We start from the raw sequence: 16,821 nt of genomic DNA on the forward strand, positions 1-16,821 counted from the left end.
GATAAGTCAACCCTCGCCTCTATTTTAGGTTATACCCATACCACTCCCAACATTCCTAGGAACAAATTCAGCACTGCAGTGATATGGTGTGTATTAACTACAAATGCAGATTCAAAAGGTTCAGTTTGGTTCCCACAGAATACCAGTCCAGTACCAGTTACCCTTTTTCACACCACACTGGTGCAGATGACACCTCTGTGCCTCTTATACCCATTTCCTGACCAGCTTACACCCTGGATGTGTAAGCTACATCACTACTTAGATCACCACTCACTCTGCCAAATTTTGTCATGCCCTTTGCCCCTTCACAAAGGCACTGACATCAACCAGAGAAGAATTTGGCCCAGAGTGCGATGAACGAATGTGCGTGTGTGTGAAGACCACTGCCCTCTACTGGACGTGCTCATGTGCGCACTAGTGATCTCTACTGGCTGAGCTAATCAAGCTGCTCCTTTGCTCAGCTGATAAGTCCTAAATTTTTACAGCTGACAGCCATATTAGCTCTAATCCTCATATTGGATGTACATGGTGAGGTGGCAGCCATGGTGCCTGTATGTATGCAGCCTTAGACAGCGTCTACAACAGAATGAATTAACTCACCCAGGAGAAGAAAGAAGAGCTAGATAAATCAGATATTGAAAGACTGAATTCAAAGAAGCCATACATGTGGGTGTCTATACAACTGTGTAAACACTAAACGCTAAACTGAGCCCTGTAATAATAGTACAATGGGGAGTCGACTGTAATACTGTGGCTAATGAAGAAATTTAGACGAGGAATTGGATGGGGGTGGAGGAAATGCAGTGCTCAGATAAACGAGTAAAAATATCCCCCCCCTAGTTGGGAGATAAAGGAAGATGCCTCCTCCTATACTCAGGACAAGATACAGTGTAAACAAATACAGAGAGGTTAAAAACAAACTTCACACAATTCATCTGAATGCTTATTCTTCTTTAGCTGACAGCATGCAATGGTAATAGCACTAGCCAGGGTCAGGGGAGACCCCAGTTTAATTCCCTGCTCTGCCACAGAGTGCTTGTGTGTCCTTGGACAGGTCACTTTGCCTCTCTGTGCCTCAGTTCCCCATCCAATAGCTGGAACCGAAAACCAGCCACATTTAAATTGGAAATAAAGAAAAAAATTAATATTGAGGGATGATTAGCCATGCACCAAGCTACCAAAGGAAGTGGTGGATTCTCCATCACTTGATACCTTCAAGTCAAGACTGGGTACCTTTCTTGATAACTCAACACGGGGTCATTGGGTGAAATGTAATGGCCCGTGATAATCTACTGAAGGTCAAACTATATGATCTGGGGCTCCCTTCTGGCTTTAAAAAAAAAAAAATCTATGAACTCGCGATGGCCCAACATGAGGTTAGAATGCAGCAAAGAGGATGGTAGCGTTTTACATGGGGATAAATGATTACATAAGGTGCTGAGCAAACGAGACTCAGATCCCCAGTGTACCCAAAAAGCAGAATGAATGGCCTCCACTGTACAAAGGACGTTTGCCTCCTGCAAGACCACAGCCACTTACCCCCTTTGAGGTGTATTTTAAAGCAAACTCTTATCTCCTTAATTTGGAAAGTTAAAATGCATGTCACTGGGCCAGGCTTTTTCCCTGCTCCAAAGCATGTACTGTCATGCCCAACCTCTTGGGAAGAGGTTTATTTTCTTAACAGAAGCCAGTAAACAAACAGAAAAACAGTCTTAACTCAGTCCTTACATTCAGATTTCTGCTCTCCCCTCTCAGGGGCCTCTGGCAGGTTCCCAATTCTGACCAGCTCTGTTCCCTCTCTAGGGCAGCAGCCTCAGGGCTGTCTCGCTTGGCACCCTTGCTCCAGAGACCCCACCACAAGAGTTAACTCCTCTCCAGTATAGCTTTCCCTCCCTAGGGCACAGCCTATCTCACTAAACTCCTCCTCCCACCACCTTCTGTCTAGCAGGCCTTTACAGGGCCAGGTGTAGCCGAGCCCTCTTTAATTGGCTAGATTGGACACACCTGATCTGATCCAGGGACACTGGGCTGAATCTATCCAGAGGGCCCAGCTACCATGTGACATTGTCTCTCAATACGGATGCATGCTAGCGAAATTAGCAGCCCTCTTTTATCTATCCAACATACTATACTCAATATGGCTTTTTTCCCATCACTGGATCTGTGTTTAGTTGATTAGTTATTCATGTTTAAGGTGAGATGGCAAGTGCTGGAGTACAGAGGAATGATTGTGTACAGTTTAAAAACAGTTTTTTGTGTATTTGTTTGTTTGTTCTCGGGTTGTTTTTTGTTTTTAATGGGGGAAAACAACAAGGCAGTAAAATGTTAGGATTGTTTTCAGAAGTGATGAGCTTCTCTGCTCTCTAGTTTGCAGTCAAGGTGCACCAACATCTCTCTGCCTTAGCGACCCCGGATCTGGGTGTACAGAGCAGGGCAGGAAGAAGCATTTAGAGCAGGAGTCAAGAGTCCTGGGTTTTATTCCTAAATCTTCCATGGACTTGCTGCATGACCTTAAAAAAGCCACTTCACCTCTCTGCACCTCCATGTTCCAGAGAGGGAGAACAATACTCATCTACCTCCCAGGGATGTTTTGAGGGTTGTTAATTGATTACGATCCATGGATGACACAAGGACAAAGTGTCAATTCCTTAGACTCTATTTCTACAGGCCTCATAACTTACACAAGTGCTCTTAAAGACAATTTAAACATAGTTGTGGCCCAAACAGGTTCTAACAGCCTTTGGTCAGCCAGCGCTGAGGAGGCTAACCCATGTTACGAGCCGGTTCAAATGAGATGAGATCTAACCTGGGCCAAAACACTTTGATCCCTGTTCTCCAACCATCCTGTGTTGGAATCGGTTTCATCACATCTACATTTAAGCTGTACTTCTGCACAGTTCAGTTGTCAAGCCCGTATGGAAAGGCCCACTATGATACCAATAGTATAGTGCAGGAGCATGTGCAGGAATTTAAATTTGATCACTTTTCAAGGGGCACATTCTGTGCCCCGCAGTGGCCAGAGGAGCTTGCTCCATCCCCACGCCCCCATTGCAGCTCTGGGGCTGGAGGAGTTCTGTGCCCCCAATGATTATTGGGGGGGGGTCATGCCCCTGCTTGTCCCCTTCTTTGTGCATGCCCCTGGTATAGCATTATAATGTTGTTACGTGTGAATACAGTACAGAAGATTAATCACGCTTGTCTTACGCACAAGACTGGAAAGAAATGATGTTACAGAATCTGGGGTATCCAAAGGAACAAGGCAAGATCATGTTATCTAACCCCCCCAACTTTTAATGCAGCCACAGCCCCCTCACACAGTACCACCTGCCTCCCCTGGAGCTGGAGATAGGCAGCACCCCCCACTGAAATGACACTTTGTTTCACAATCCAATACCCCAGCCTCCTATCTCAAACCACACGCCCCTGCAACCCAGCTAATGGCAAGAGGGTTGCCTTTAGCAATGTGTTTTGTTCTCCTCTCCATGGACTTTTAATGTTCAGGTTAAAAAAATCAGAAGTCACAATGGACTTCAAAGAAAAATTTAACAAACTATGAAGTTGGGACCTCTACTCAATGGTCATATTCTCCCTAGTCACCCTAAGACAAAAGCCGGAGCATTGAATCCAATGACGAGGGAAGTTCCTGCAATTGACGCAACCTAAACCCTGCATCTGAGCACTGCAGAACTTTGGGGAAATGTACACCTGAGTATCTATGACATGTCTCTCATCACCTCATTATCTGAGCCCCTCGCTGTCTTTAATGGATTTTAGCCACACACATCCCCGTAAGCCTTGAAAGAGTCATTCCCATTTTACAGAGGGGGAACTGAGACACAGACTAGTTTAAGGGCAAAATTCATAAAAGCACCTAGGTGACCTAGGAGCCAAAGTGACCTAGGAGCCAAAGTGACCTAGGGGCCGTCAATGCCCCCTAAGTGCCTAAATCATTTTTGAAAGTGGGACTTAGGTGCTCTTGAAAATGTTGCCCTAAGTGATTTGCCCAAGGTCACACAGGAAGTCTGTAGCTGAGCTGGGAATAGCTCCCAGGACTCCTGAGTTCTAGTTCAGTGCCCTATACTAGATCATCCCATTGTATCCACAGCCACATCTGCTGTCTGCTGTTCAAACCAATCTAACGGGAACTGCCTGGAGAGTGAGACTTCGTCTTTCTGGTGCAAGAGTCATAAAGAAATCTGCATTTACGTTTTGTATGCTGTATAAATTCAACATTGTAATAAAAAGAGGTCTAAATCTTTACTGAATAATTCATTTTCATGCATAAGAAAGAAATAATGACTTCCATTATATTCCATCTCTCACTTAGTAAGTTCTTGAGATTGATTGGCTGGTGGCTTTCAGAAATCCCTGATCACCAACACTGAGCTGTGGACTGGCTTGCCTGTTCTCAGCTGCAGTTTCACAGGACAAATATTATTTAGCTAGTTTCAGTGAGGAACAATATATCAAGGAGCTCCAGAGAAATCAAAGATCTTTTAAAACAAGCAGTTTATTATTCTGAACAATTGGTCTTGTTGATGGAACACCTTTGGTGTCACCATCAGTGTTTACTATCTGCCAAGGCACAGTATGAGATGAGCTCTGCCAACTGTGTTGCAAGGCAGATGCACTATTCAGAGTGTCATGGTCCAGGGCCGCGGTTATAGAGTCCTTGATGATGGTTTGCAGAGAGTTGTCTGGCTGCACAGGGCAAAATTTTCAAAAGAGCTCGGGACTAGAATTTCTAGTGCTCAGCACCTAACAGTTCCCACGGTGAAAGTACGGGCAGATTTTCAAAAGAGCTAAGAGCTCAATGTGCACTTAATACTTTGGTCTCTTTTGAATATCTCAACCCAATTGCGGGTCCTGAGCACTTTTGAAAATCTTCCCAGATTGCTGGTTCTTGTCCTTATTTCCAGCTGCTCAATCACATTAAAAGACATTACAAGTACAGTCAATTCTAATTCCAGTGGAGTTATACGGGATTTACAGCAACATAGCTGGGATCAGAATCTGGCCCTTATTGAGTTGGGATAATTGTATATCCAGCTTTCCCATGTCAATTTGAAAAGAACTCCCTGGATTTGGTAGTGGATAACAAGGAGGTAATTGAAGAATATACAGGCCAGATCCATAGCTGTAATAAATTGACACAGAGCCATGGACTTCAATGGAACCATGCTGACTTAGATTTGCTGAGGACCTGGCCCTATTCTTTATTTATTTGGATACTGAAGTTTGTCCTAATAGAAGGTTTGAGATCATCTGTGTCGGAAGATTTCAGAATACCCCAATGGATACTTTATCTTGATCTTATTAAAAATCAGGATTTCTGTTTTAATTGAGAAAACAGCACTTTCAATTCTTTCAAAAAGAAGACTAAAATAAACAGTATCAGGACCATCTCTTAGAAGATAAGTGGGGAAAAACCCTGTGAGGAAAGATTTCAAAGCCTGCTTTGTTTTCATCGGCTTTGAAATCAACACACAGCCCTGGTAATTTTGTTTTTCAGAACTACAGTGCATAATTCTATTTACTACTTTCAGGCAATTCTGTATTTTTTTTTACAAACCCTTTAAACAGATCCTCCTGCTTTCCTCAAATGTGTCATTTCTCCTCAGGGTAGGATTTCAGGATGCAGATCAATGAAATTAAAAAACAGGGGGAAGGAAGGGTTGTTTGTTTTGCTGTGTGGCTTCTCAGATCTTGCCATTTGATTAGGTTCAGGTGACCATCTCACAGGCATATATGTTCAATCTTCCTGAGGGTTTCAGGAAGTTTTTTTGTTTACAGGGACAGTTTACACCAGATGAGGATCTGGCCTCTTATATTAAGCTAAAAATCTTTGAGAAGTTATTGACTAAACTGAGAGGACAAAGCTTCCTTTTCCTTGCACCTTGTGAAGGCAGCTGACCTACCTGAGCGCAAAGTGCTGCTGTCCCCATTTGGCACAGTTGCATGCCCACCTTGCACCAGTGGAAATGACTACAGAAGGTGCAGTGTGTGAGTATGATGTTGCAGCTAGACAGAGCCCTGGATGCTAGACCTTTGCTTCTTAAAATATTTCCACTGCTACTACCAACAGTGCAGTAATAAGATGGCAAATGCAGACACGCTGCTGGTATTATGAGGCAATGTTGTGTAGCATACATAGCACTGGACTGAGAATCGGAAGACCCGGCTCCTATTCCCAAGTCTGCCATTGGCCTACTGAGTGTGTTTAGGCAAGTCACTTACTCTCCCTGGGCCTCAGTTTCCCCATCTATAAAATGGGGAAGATGATACTGACCTCCTCCATATAGAACGCTGAGGATCTGCTGGTGAAAAGCACCATATAAGAACTAGGTGTTATTATTATTATTTTAACCAATACCCTGCTCAGTTCTAGACAACAAGGGGGTGAACTGGCTTTCTGTACCCTGTCTATGGCCTCAATCCAATGAAGCATTTAAGCACACAGGTAACTTTAAGCACATGAGTAATCCCACTGAAGGCATGTGCTTAAGTGAATTGATAGTTCGGGGCCTATATTAGCACACTCACAATTGCTACCAGTGATGGAGGTGCAGTTTTTCACCCAAATTATTTGTGGGTAGCATTTATGTCAGGAGTCTCATTGTCTCCCATCCCTCCAAAGTGGGAATACCAATACTTATCTGCCTCGCTTATCCACCTTGTTAACGTTAGCAAAGCTCTCTGAGAGCCTTGGATGCTCCAGGAGTGCAAACTAGTACAATTAGTTAAGGATCTTCTACCTTAAGTTCTCCTCAAAATCAGACTAATGATACCACTCAGTCAATGGATTCACTGGAATTATTTTTCCATATTAATACTGATTTTTCTATTGCTACCAATCCATTACGATGACAAAACTACCCTGGAACACCCCCAAAATAAAGACAAATAATGTTTGTACTCACAGCCCAGATGATGTGTGCAGCATTGAAGATGTGTTACCTTCTCCAGGGCACATTTGTTTTCCCCTACAGACAGCAAAAAATAAGGCCTGGTAAACAAATGGTGTGGATACAACACAGCATTAATTCCCTGACCTTCTGCATCAAGTGACTAAGAATCTCAATCTCAATTATTCCTTCCATGATGGAATCTAAAATAGATACAGCAAGTTTCACATTCTTGCTCAAAACCGGCCTTAGGAAGCTGGAATGAAATGAGCGAGTCCAATCATCTGGTACTGAAGTCACATTCATTATCAGCCTGGTGTCATTCTAAAAATTGACTGCAAGCAAAGGCGAGAGCCTCTATAATGGATTTTTGAAAAATGTATGTGAGTGTGTGTACATGCAATATCTATATATAAACACACACATTTGTACGTGTAGATTTTTTTTTAATTTACAAGCCTGGAGTGTGTTAGGGAGGAAAAAATTAGTCAATCCCTAGTGGCCATCATCAGAACGTTTTTCCAACAGTCGGATCAAAAGAGACGTGAGACATCCTGAAAGGTTCATAACCAAGAACAACACTGCAGGTTGTTGGGGTCCTAGCAGTTATGCAAGCTCTCCTCTGCTAATGAGACTGGCTGGGGAGTGAGATGGTCTGTAATGAGCTTCAGACATACCACTCAAGCTGCCAGAGCCAAAAGGTGGGATAGTATGTGTGAGAGAGGCCCAAAATAAGGGCTGCAAAAATACAATTAATCATGCAGGAAACTTAAAATGCTGTGGGGGCCATTCAGTTAGTGTAAATCTCTCTCTTTATGCCTTGTTTCATCATTCTTTATTTGTTATGTAAATAATTGTCAACCGTGAAAGCGAGGGTGACACCACATTTGTGTAGAAAGTAGGAAACTATGGGACTAAAATGAGTTATGTTCCTGGAAATGACGGAGAGTTGAGAATTACGGCAAGTCAGAGAAATAAAGTTAAAGGGGTCTCATCCAGCCACATGGTTTCACAATCAGAAATATTCTCATTGGGAAATATGGAGGGAATCAGGAGCACATGGGAATTGGGATTAGATTCTCCTCAGGCAATAGGGAGGGAATCAAGGCTAAATGGGAATCGGGACTCAATTCTCATTGGGATTTGGAGTAAAGGGAAATATCTTTTCTTTTGTTTCTAGTCGGTCAGCTGGGGAGGGAAAGGTGAGACTTTTGCAGACTACCCCACCCAAGTTTAATTTAAATCACAAAGGGCCAGACTCTGATACCCTTAATCACCCTGAGTAGTGCTTTACTCCACAAGCGTTCTCTGCCCTGACGAGCTCACAAAATAGAGATGACACATCATTGCTTGTTATGTTATCCATCTAATTCAGATTGTAAGCTCCTCAGGGCAACGTCCTGGTCTTCATATTTTAGCCTGCGAAGAGGCACTCCCACCTCACTATAGAAATGACCACAGCATTAATTACGGGTATTTACTGAATGAGCTTGGAGAGTTAAATAACTTATTTACTTCTCTTCTGTTAATTAAACATTTCCATGCATCTTTTCTGTTGCTGATCCAGCACACTCCACAACCCCAGGACATCCACATCAAAGGAAACGTCACCATGAAATCGCCCATGGTGTTTTAGAACTTCTAGAGGCAGGGCCTCAGCTGCTGTAAATGGTCATAGCCCCATTGTCTTTCCATGCAACTCAGAAGCCTATAGAAGAGGGGCCTGATCCTGCAAACCACACAATGGGCCTGATTCTTATTTACTCTAGGTCTCTTGACACTAGCTGGGGCCTTTAGCTTTATTTAAATTTGACTCCCACCAACATAAGTGCCCCTCTGCGCCTATTTAGCAACATCACCTCCCTGAGCAGCATACAGTCACAGCTGATGTAATTAGGTCAACGCAGTACCAACACAGACCCTGGCTGCTCACAGTGACTGCTGGAGTTCCAGAGCCATCCCACAATGCTCCACACTGACAGCTCAATTGGTGCACGTTCTCCGGGTGAGGACATACGCCGCCGACACAAGGATCAAAGTGTAGACACGCACAGGTGATGTACGTACTGCTGCAGCTGTATGCCAAAGCAAGTTAGGTTGGCTTAATTTTGTTGTGTAGATGTGCCCCGATGTGCTACAGTGGTGCAGCTGCAGCTATGGTGCTTTCGTATTTTAAGTGTAGACGCAGCCGTAGACTGGTATCGCTTGGTTCAGCACAGTGAAATAATTGATAATGATATAAAGCGCCTTATTTACACCATGTAAATGGGTGTTGGTTTCAGTGTAGTTGCTTCTCATTTACACTGGTGTAATGGAGAGAAGGATCCAGAAGAATCAAGCACACAGGAGATACTGGGGCAAATTCCCCCCTCCTCTAACTCCATGGAGTCAATGGAGTTCCACCGCCAGGGATGGATTTGGCTCCTCAGATTTTCTGTGTCAACAGGCATGGGGTAGTAAATAAACGGAAAGGCTGCAAGGAGCCAGTGAGACAAGGAGGCACACACGGCCTCTGGCCATATTTTAAATTCCAGCATTATAAGTCAAGATGAAATATGCCTGGTAAATGCAGCTATAACTAGATTAAAACACCATAACTTAATTCTAAACACATCATTATAAAAATGTAGATTAGATAAGCAATAAGAGCTGTGTAGAGACAAACCCCCAGTGTTTACTCACTATGGCTACATTATTAGTGCCCTATTCATGTACAGTTCCCAGCTCAGAAGATACCAAGTACCCAGCCTGGGCAGCAAAGCACCCACAAAACGTAGTTTGGTTTCATGCTTTAAGCATTTCAGGCCTTTTCCCTTCAAGCCTTGGAGTGTGTCTAAGCAATGCTCCCATTCCGTCTAAGATGTAAATCTTTCCTGTCACTCGGCCCCAACATTGACTGAGGCTCAGGATGCAATGGCTCCTACAGTGGGCAACCTGCTACTATTATTTATTCTATAGCACCCCAAGTGTGCTAGCAATGCCCGTGTGCACCCCTGGTTTGGGCTGCAGCAACCCCCACATTGAGTTTTCCTGCCAGGGTGAGGGTTTGTGCTAGGTCAGAGATATACACCCATAAAAGTAGAGGTCCCACCCCTTGACACCTAGGCCCTATCCCAGAAAACCCCTCAGCAACACTTGTTGTAGGTGGACAGTGGATTGGTCTCTCTGCTCATTGGGGAGGGTTTGGCATCAGAATTGGAGGGGTGTGATTTTTATGGCAGCTGCCTATGGACAGAATCTGTCAGAATGTGGTCTATGGAATGGCTGCTCTACATTCTGTTTGCATATCCTCTGCCCCTTTGAAACTTTACCCATTACTCTACATTTTCCCAGCAGGAATCTTGGAAAATCCTTGTTCATTGTCTCTGGCACCTTTTACCTACCTGTATCTTTCCCCCCCATCATCCCAGTATTTGAGTACCTCAGAAAGACGAAGGCCCAGATCCTCACAGGTACATGTTTTCAAAATCAATGAGAGTTAAATGCCTCAATACCTTTGAGGATCTAGGCCTAAGTGATTTGCCTAAGGTCACACAGGAACTCGGTGGCAGAACAGTGACTTGAACACAGGCTCTCAAGTCCTGGGGCAGTGCCCTAACCACTGGACAATCCTTCCTCTCCTCCTCAATTCTGTCTAACATCATTATTTTAAAAATAATTTCCATTTCTCAGTTTTAAAACTTAGACGTTTGAACCCTCATTGTCCCAGAATCCTGATCTCACTTAGACTTTTGGGCTAGCAAATGATCAACTCTTTTATTCCAGAGCCCCAGCTCTGACGTAGGGGTTAAAATTTCAGTGACAGCTGATTGAACACATTCTGAATTGGGACCTTGCTGACTTACTGCAGTATTTGGCTTCCTGAGATTATAAACCTGAGATGGTAAAGATCCTACCTTAACCCTCCCCTGGGGTTCTCTGTGATAAAAACAACTGTAGCTAACATTATGGAGTCTCTGCTGCATTAGGGAACCCGGAGACTTTCACGAAGATTCATTTCTTTCATATTGTTCTATGAAATTAAATGGGAGAGGGAAATCAATTTCAAGAAAGCAAAGATCTACAGCAGTAATTTAGATGTAAAGATAATTAAGCAACCGGGCATAACATATCTGTACCTTCTTGGCCAAAGTTCAGCTGGAGTAATTAGAGGTTTTTTAATCAAGCGATAGAAATAATTGTAATTGTTTTATTTTAAAGGAAAACTTATTGAAGGTAATTTAGTGCATTGCTAAACTTGGGGCTTCTGATCCAACACCAAAACCTAGGTCCTCTGTGTATCTCTGCATTGACATGCACCTGTGACAGGTACATACAGCCGACATAACTTTAAGTGTAGACCAAGATTGATTTTTTAAAAACCAGGTTTAAGTTAAACTGATTTAAACAACTTCTGTGTTTAGACAAACCCTTAGGAACAGGTTAAAACTAAACTAAAATAAGCCACGCTTAAACCAAATTTCAGTGTTGCCAACTCTCAAGATTTGATTCTGAGTCTTGTGATATTTGGTGTTGCTCACAAAGCCCTGTTGCCTGGAGTCAAGTTATTATGTGAAAATCTCAGCAGTCATTTTTTTAAACGTAAGTTTCTAGTCCTTGTGCTTGCGGAGAGAAGCTTGAAAATGCAAACCCCAAAGGCTACGGCACTAGAAGACAAATAAAAGGAATGTGAAGGACATTTTAAAGGACATGACTTTAAACCAATCTCATGGTTTTTTGAGACCTGACTCATGGTTTTTGAATGCTTGGATTTGGCAATACAGGTGTGTCTATACAGGCTTTCCACCCAGGTTAACTCAATCGGTTTGCAAACTCCCTTAAATTAAACCAGTGCGACTCGTGTGCATAGACTGGGATAAGCATCTGCCGAAGATGACACTCTCCGCATGCAGAGGTTTTTCCCAGATCCAAGTCTCCATATCATTTAAGATCCACGCTGCGGGATGCCATTCTTCAGCTCCCTGCTGGTCGGCAGTGCTCTTTCAGGGGAAAAAGTAGAGAAAGCCTTTGAAAGTTTTGTAAAATAATAAATGGAAATGGACAGTCTGTTGGACTTCTTCTTCTGGGCTGGGGCCATTTTCGAGTAATACATCATTAAAGCTCTGTTGCTCTGGTGATGTATTAGCCCAGTGCAGCATCGGTGCAGCGGTGCTCCGATGATGCATTGCTCTTCTCTCATAATGTCAGCCAATCACTATCGTAACGTCAGCCAGCAAGAACATGTTCAGGACAGCCAGTACATTTGAATTTATTATTTTTAAAAGTTTTGGAAACTTACCCTATTTATTTTCAAACTTGGTGGATTTCCTTCCCCTCCCTTCCCGCCCCCCCCCCCCCCCCCCATGGCTAGGATCAGCTGTGTAGTTATTAGAACTCTGGGGACCGGTTGTTATTCGCCTGGAAGACTTGGCAAGCTTCACCGCGCTGTGTTAGGTAAAAGTGGGGGATGATCTCCGGAGCAGATTGAAGACAAGGGAATGCTCACCGGGGTGTCTTACATTTTGTAGCATGAGTACAGCCCTGGGACTGGCCTCCTAGAAAATGGATGACCTCTGTTTATCCACAGAACAGGTGAGGTACGGATTGCAACAGCGCAAATGTCTCTCAACACACCACCGTGCCAGTGGGGACATGTGTTGCCTAGAAAGCTCAGGCCAAAATTTTCAAAAATAGGAGCCTAAAATTAGGTGCCCAAATATGGATTTAGGGGCCTAAGCAAGAGGCCTCATTTTCAAAAGTGCTGAGCATACCATGGGATTGCAATGGGAGCTGCTGGATGCTCAGCACTTTGGCCATTTAGTCAAGGCCCAAATGCAGGTACATACTTAAGCACATGATTAACTTTAAGCCCATGAGTTGTCCCCACTGACTAATAAATTAAACATTAAGTGCTTAGCTAGATTAGGGCCGAAGTGCCCATATACAGATTTAGGACTCTAACTTTCGGGTCCTAGTTTTTCAATCTTGGCCTCACTCTCCAAGGCCTGTTCCGTTTTGGTCTCTCTGCTGAAACAGCCACCAGGTTGTCATTTAACACCGGTCCCCAAGGAACTACACCGACCACCGATCGCAGTGTGTCCATGTGTATCGAGGAGTATGTGGGTAGCTGTTTGAAATTCACCCCTGTCCAGAGCTACAGCACAAAGCTTATGCACGACTTAAATCCTGCTTGGTTCTGAGCCGCTGCACTGGAGTGATTTTCACCTGGAGCAAGGAGTATTAGTTTTCCACCTAGATCTAAACAACTGCAGTCCAGGAACAACTTGAGGAGCACTTGAGAGATTCAGTTGCACTGGTCACCAAGGCAGAAAATGCCCTCATGATGCCTTATCATTCTCCCACCAAAAGGTCACTGCTTTCTTCTGGGCTTTTAACTGTCGAAAGGTGGAATCACCTAAATTGCCCAGCCTTTGATAATGTACAAAGTACATTCAAGTACAAGTTAAACAACAAAACAATGATCTCTCCAAACCTATCTTGTCATCAATTTCCGTTATGAAAATAAAGAACCACTGATCGCAGCAGGCGGATCACCCACACAAAACCCCATTCGCTTCATGGCAAGTGCCAGCACTGGATTCTGCGTGTCCCAGAATGAGTGACGTCACAGGCAACTCCAGGTGGAATGGGCTCTGGCCAACGGGTCAGCAGAGTATTCCTGGCCACAGAAAGGGTACAGGACAGTCGTCACCCAGTATCCTGGGCAATTGGAGCAACTGATCTTGTGCCTCCAAAAAGGTGCAGCAGGGGATAGGGGTCAGACACTAACACCTGTAGCCCATGAAGGGCAATCCCAAATCTCTGCTCCAAAATCATGCTTCATTTCTCTAGCGCAGGGAGACAGGGGACTGTCAGGCAGCTAGTTACAGCTCCCTGATCTTGCACTGTCTTCCCCACTGGTGGTTAGAGCATCTCTCAACCCTCCCCCTTTCCCCCTCCCTGCTCTGGCTTCCTGCCCATGTCTCTCTTTCTCCCAGCCTGTCCCATACCTCACCATGTTGGGAAGGGTGACTAGTGCAGGATCTGATACCAGCGGTAGATAGTCTCTATGGGTCATTTCCAAATAGAATCCATCCGCTTTGTGCCCACAAGGGCAGTGCAAAGTGGATGGAATGGAGGGCTGTATCATTTTAAAGACAGAGTTGCAGCATCCTCGACCACCAGCTTCTTGGCTTGTCAATAACCTTCACGCTGTTGCTGCTCACTGATGCTAAAGAAGAGGATCTTTCTCTCATCTTTTATTCCTCCTAAAGCCAAGGAAGATCTTCGAGCTTTCGCTTTGTTAGTAAAGCTCTTTACCCCAAATCACCCTCTCATTTCTGACCCTTTGTTACACATCTGCTTTGAATGAAGGACAGCGTGTAAAAATGATTTGTATTGTACTGACCCATCACTATCGCTCATCTCTCTTGAGTCTCGAAGGCCAGCGCTACTCTACCCTGCTGAAAAATAGTTTAATCACCTGTGTGAAGGAAGCATTACAAACATATTGAGGTCTATGCAGGCATTGAGGCATCTATGGGATTTCTTCATGTATCTATTATCGGGTAAATAGGCTACAGTGAAGATACTGGATAGACTGTTTTAAGTTCAATCTGTCTGGGAAATTTCACTTGGAAGATTAATAATACCAACCCCATCACAGTATTTTTGAGGCAAATCTCTGAACTTTCCCTTCCTCCTTACAATATATACCTGACCCACACTCTTGCTATTGAATCAGCAATATGTGGTAGCCAAGAAGTATTTGGTAGGTGACTAAAGTGTGGTTCAGTGGATTTGATTCACCTTTCTTGTTGGGTAAAGGGATAGCTTTTAGGGAAGACTAGGCTTGCTGTAGTTAAGGGGTGAGGTGTATTTCCTGAGTCCTTTCTGATCTCTAATCCCTTCTGGTACCATAACAACAATAGGACCCAGCGGTCCCAATCAGGATTGCGGCCCCATTGAGCTGGGTGCTGTGCTAGGGTAAAATAAAAGAAACCTAGCAATTGCCTTACCAGATCAGACCACTGGCCCATCTAGTGCATTATGCAGTCTCCAACAGTGGCCAATGCAGAGGAAGGCGCAAGAAACCCTGCAAGAGGCACTAATGGGATGACCTGTCCACAGAGAAACTTTCTTCTCCACAGTTATTTAGAGGGTGGCGCTTGAGGGTTTCTATCCTTTCTGAATGGCTTGCATTATTTTAACCCTTACTGCAGAAACCCAGATATTCTGTTGCCTCTATACATTTCCAATCCTTTTCAGAATCCTGTTAAGCTCTTGCCTTCAATGGCCTCTTGTGGCAAGGAGTCCCTGTCTGAAAAATTGACGAAGAGGCCACCTTTCTATTACCACCCAGACATTCTAATCTAGAGCAACAGTGTCTCGGTGAAAACAACGAGGAGTCCTTGTGGCACCTTAGAGACTAACAAATTTATTTGGGCATAAGCTTTCGTGGGCTATAGCCCAAATAAATTCGTTAGTCTCTAAGGTGCCACAAGGACTCCTTGTTATTTTTGCTGATACAGACTAACACGGCTACGCCTCTGAAAAGAGTCTTGGTGGCTGTTCAAAGATGGGGCTTTCGCCTTGCTCATACCGATCCACTCCAAATATTTCCTTGTACTGATTTTCCTGTTAGAAGATCCACCTCATCTCCTCACAGGGCTGTATGAGGGCCAGCCCCTTGGATAATGCAGCTTCTGACTCAGAAAGATGGAATCTCTCCTCCAAGTAACCCCTCATCTGACCTGAATGAGAGTTCTTATCCTGGGGGGTGGGGGCAGCCCTGTCTCTCTGGAGGGCTGGGAGTCCATTCCCAGCACTGTTATACCCATCAGTAGTAGTGGTGTTGCCCCTTCGCTGTCAGAACCACCCAACCCAACGTTCTGTGGCCTAAAAGTTGGGATCTGGGAATAAAAGGCTTTTAGGGCCCTCAAAGGCATAACCTAACAGAAATAGCCACCCACATGTGAATACCACGAACAGCCTGGCTGCAAAGGCCAGTTGCAAAGCAATGCATGAACTGAGAGAGAATCCTAGAAACAGGGCATAAATGAGAGGCAGTGTGATCCAATGGATAGGGGCACTGGACTAGGAGTCAGGAGATCTGGGTTCTGTTAGGGGCACTTAATTGTTACATGACACTGGGGAAGTCACTTCATCTCTGTTTTCCCCTCTTGTCCTGTGTCTGTCTTGTCTATTTAGGCTCTAAGTTCTTTGGGGGCAGAGACTGTTTCTTGCTATGTGTTTGTACAGCACCTAGCTCTCTGGGGACTCTATTTAATAATTCTACAGTAGTGAAGAATCAGAAGCCCACCACGGGCCCTTTGTGTTTGGACTATTTTGATGATCACTCTGACATCTCCAACCAATATGGCCCTGATAACCAGGGCTGAGAGCCCACCAGACAGGTTGAAGTCAACAGTAGCTGCCGGTGCTCAGCACTGCTGAAAATGAAGGACTTTTCACTTAAAAAAAGTTTAAAGGGAAAAGTTTCAAAAACCTTTATAAAAACAAATTCCCCATCTCCACCCTCCTTTTCTGACCTTCCCCTGCCGCTGTAGTTTATTATAGATGCAAGGCTGCTGACTTAGATCAATATGGAGGCAAAATTTAGCCTTCATGTCCCAACAAAAATGAACTGTAGAAAAGAACCCCAACCCACACTTCACTGAGAAGTAAATAAGACGGCAAACTTGATTAGAGTTTCATTACTGTAGCTTTGCTGCTCTTTGTCAGGGACTTTTCCCAGGCAAAATTGGAGAGATTATCTTGTCTGGATGTTATGAAGTAGCTAATCCCTTCCGCAAGTGGAGGGGAGCCAACCCTTCAGAGCAGGCCAGGAGAAGTGCAAATGTGGGGACAGCTACCTCCACCAGACTATCCATCCAACCCGCCTTCAGCCTCACAGGCAGCCTTCTGCAGGGGCTCT

The 16,821-nt window shown here is 44.3% G+C and overlaps 1 protein-coding gene across 2 annotated transcripts in view; it reads right to left on the reverse strand.

Annotated features, from left to right (window-relative positions):
- MSI2 (musashi RNA binding protein 2) overlaps positions 1-1,954 on the reverse strand; it is a 389,199-nt gene extending 387,245 nt beyond the window's left edge. Inside the window, exon 1 of one of the 2 annotated variants that reach the window (XM_043531405.1) lies at positions 1,729-1,954. The gene's annotated coding sequence lies outside the window, so the exon portion shown is untranslated. The remainder of the gene's footprint in view (positions 1-1,728) is intronic. The other variant, XM_043531404.1, reaches the window with a different exon arrangement.
- Between the last annotated feature and the right edge of the window lie 14,867 nt (positions 1,955-16,821).

This window comes from Chelonia mydas, chromosome 17, assembly GCF_015237465.2.
Source record: "Chelonia mydas isolate rCheMyd1 chromosome 17, rCheMyd1.pri.v2, whole genome shotgun sequence".
In the NCBI taxonomy this organism is placed as follows: domain Eukaryota; kingdom Metazoa; phylum Chordata; order Testudines; family Cheloniidae; genus Chelonia; species Chelonia mydas.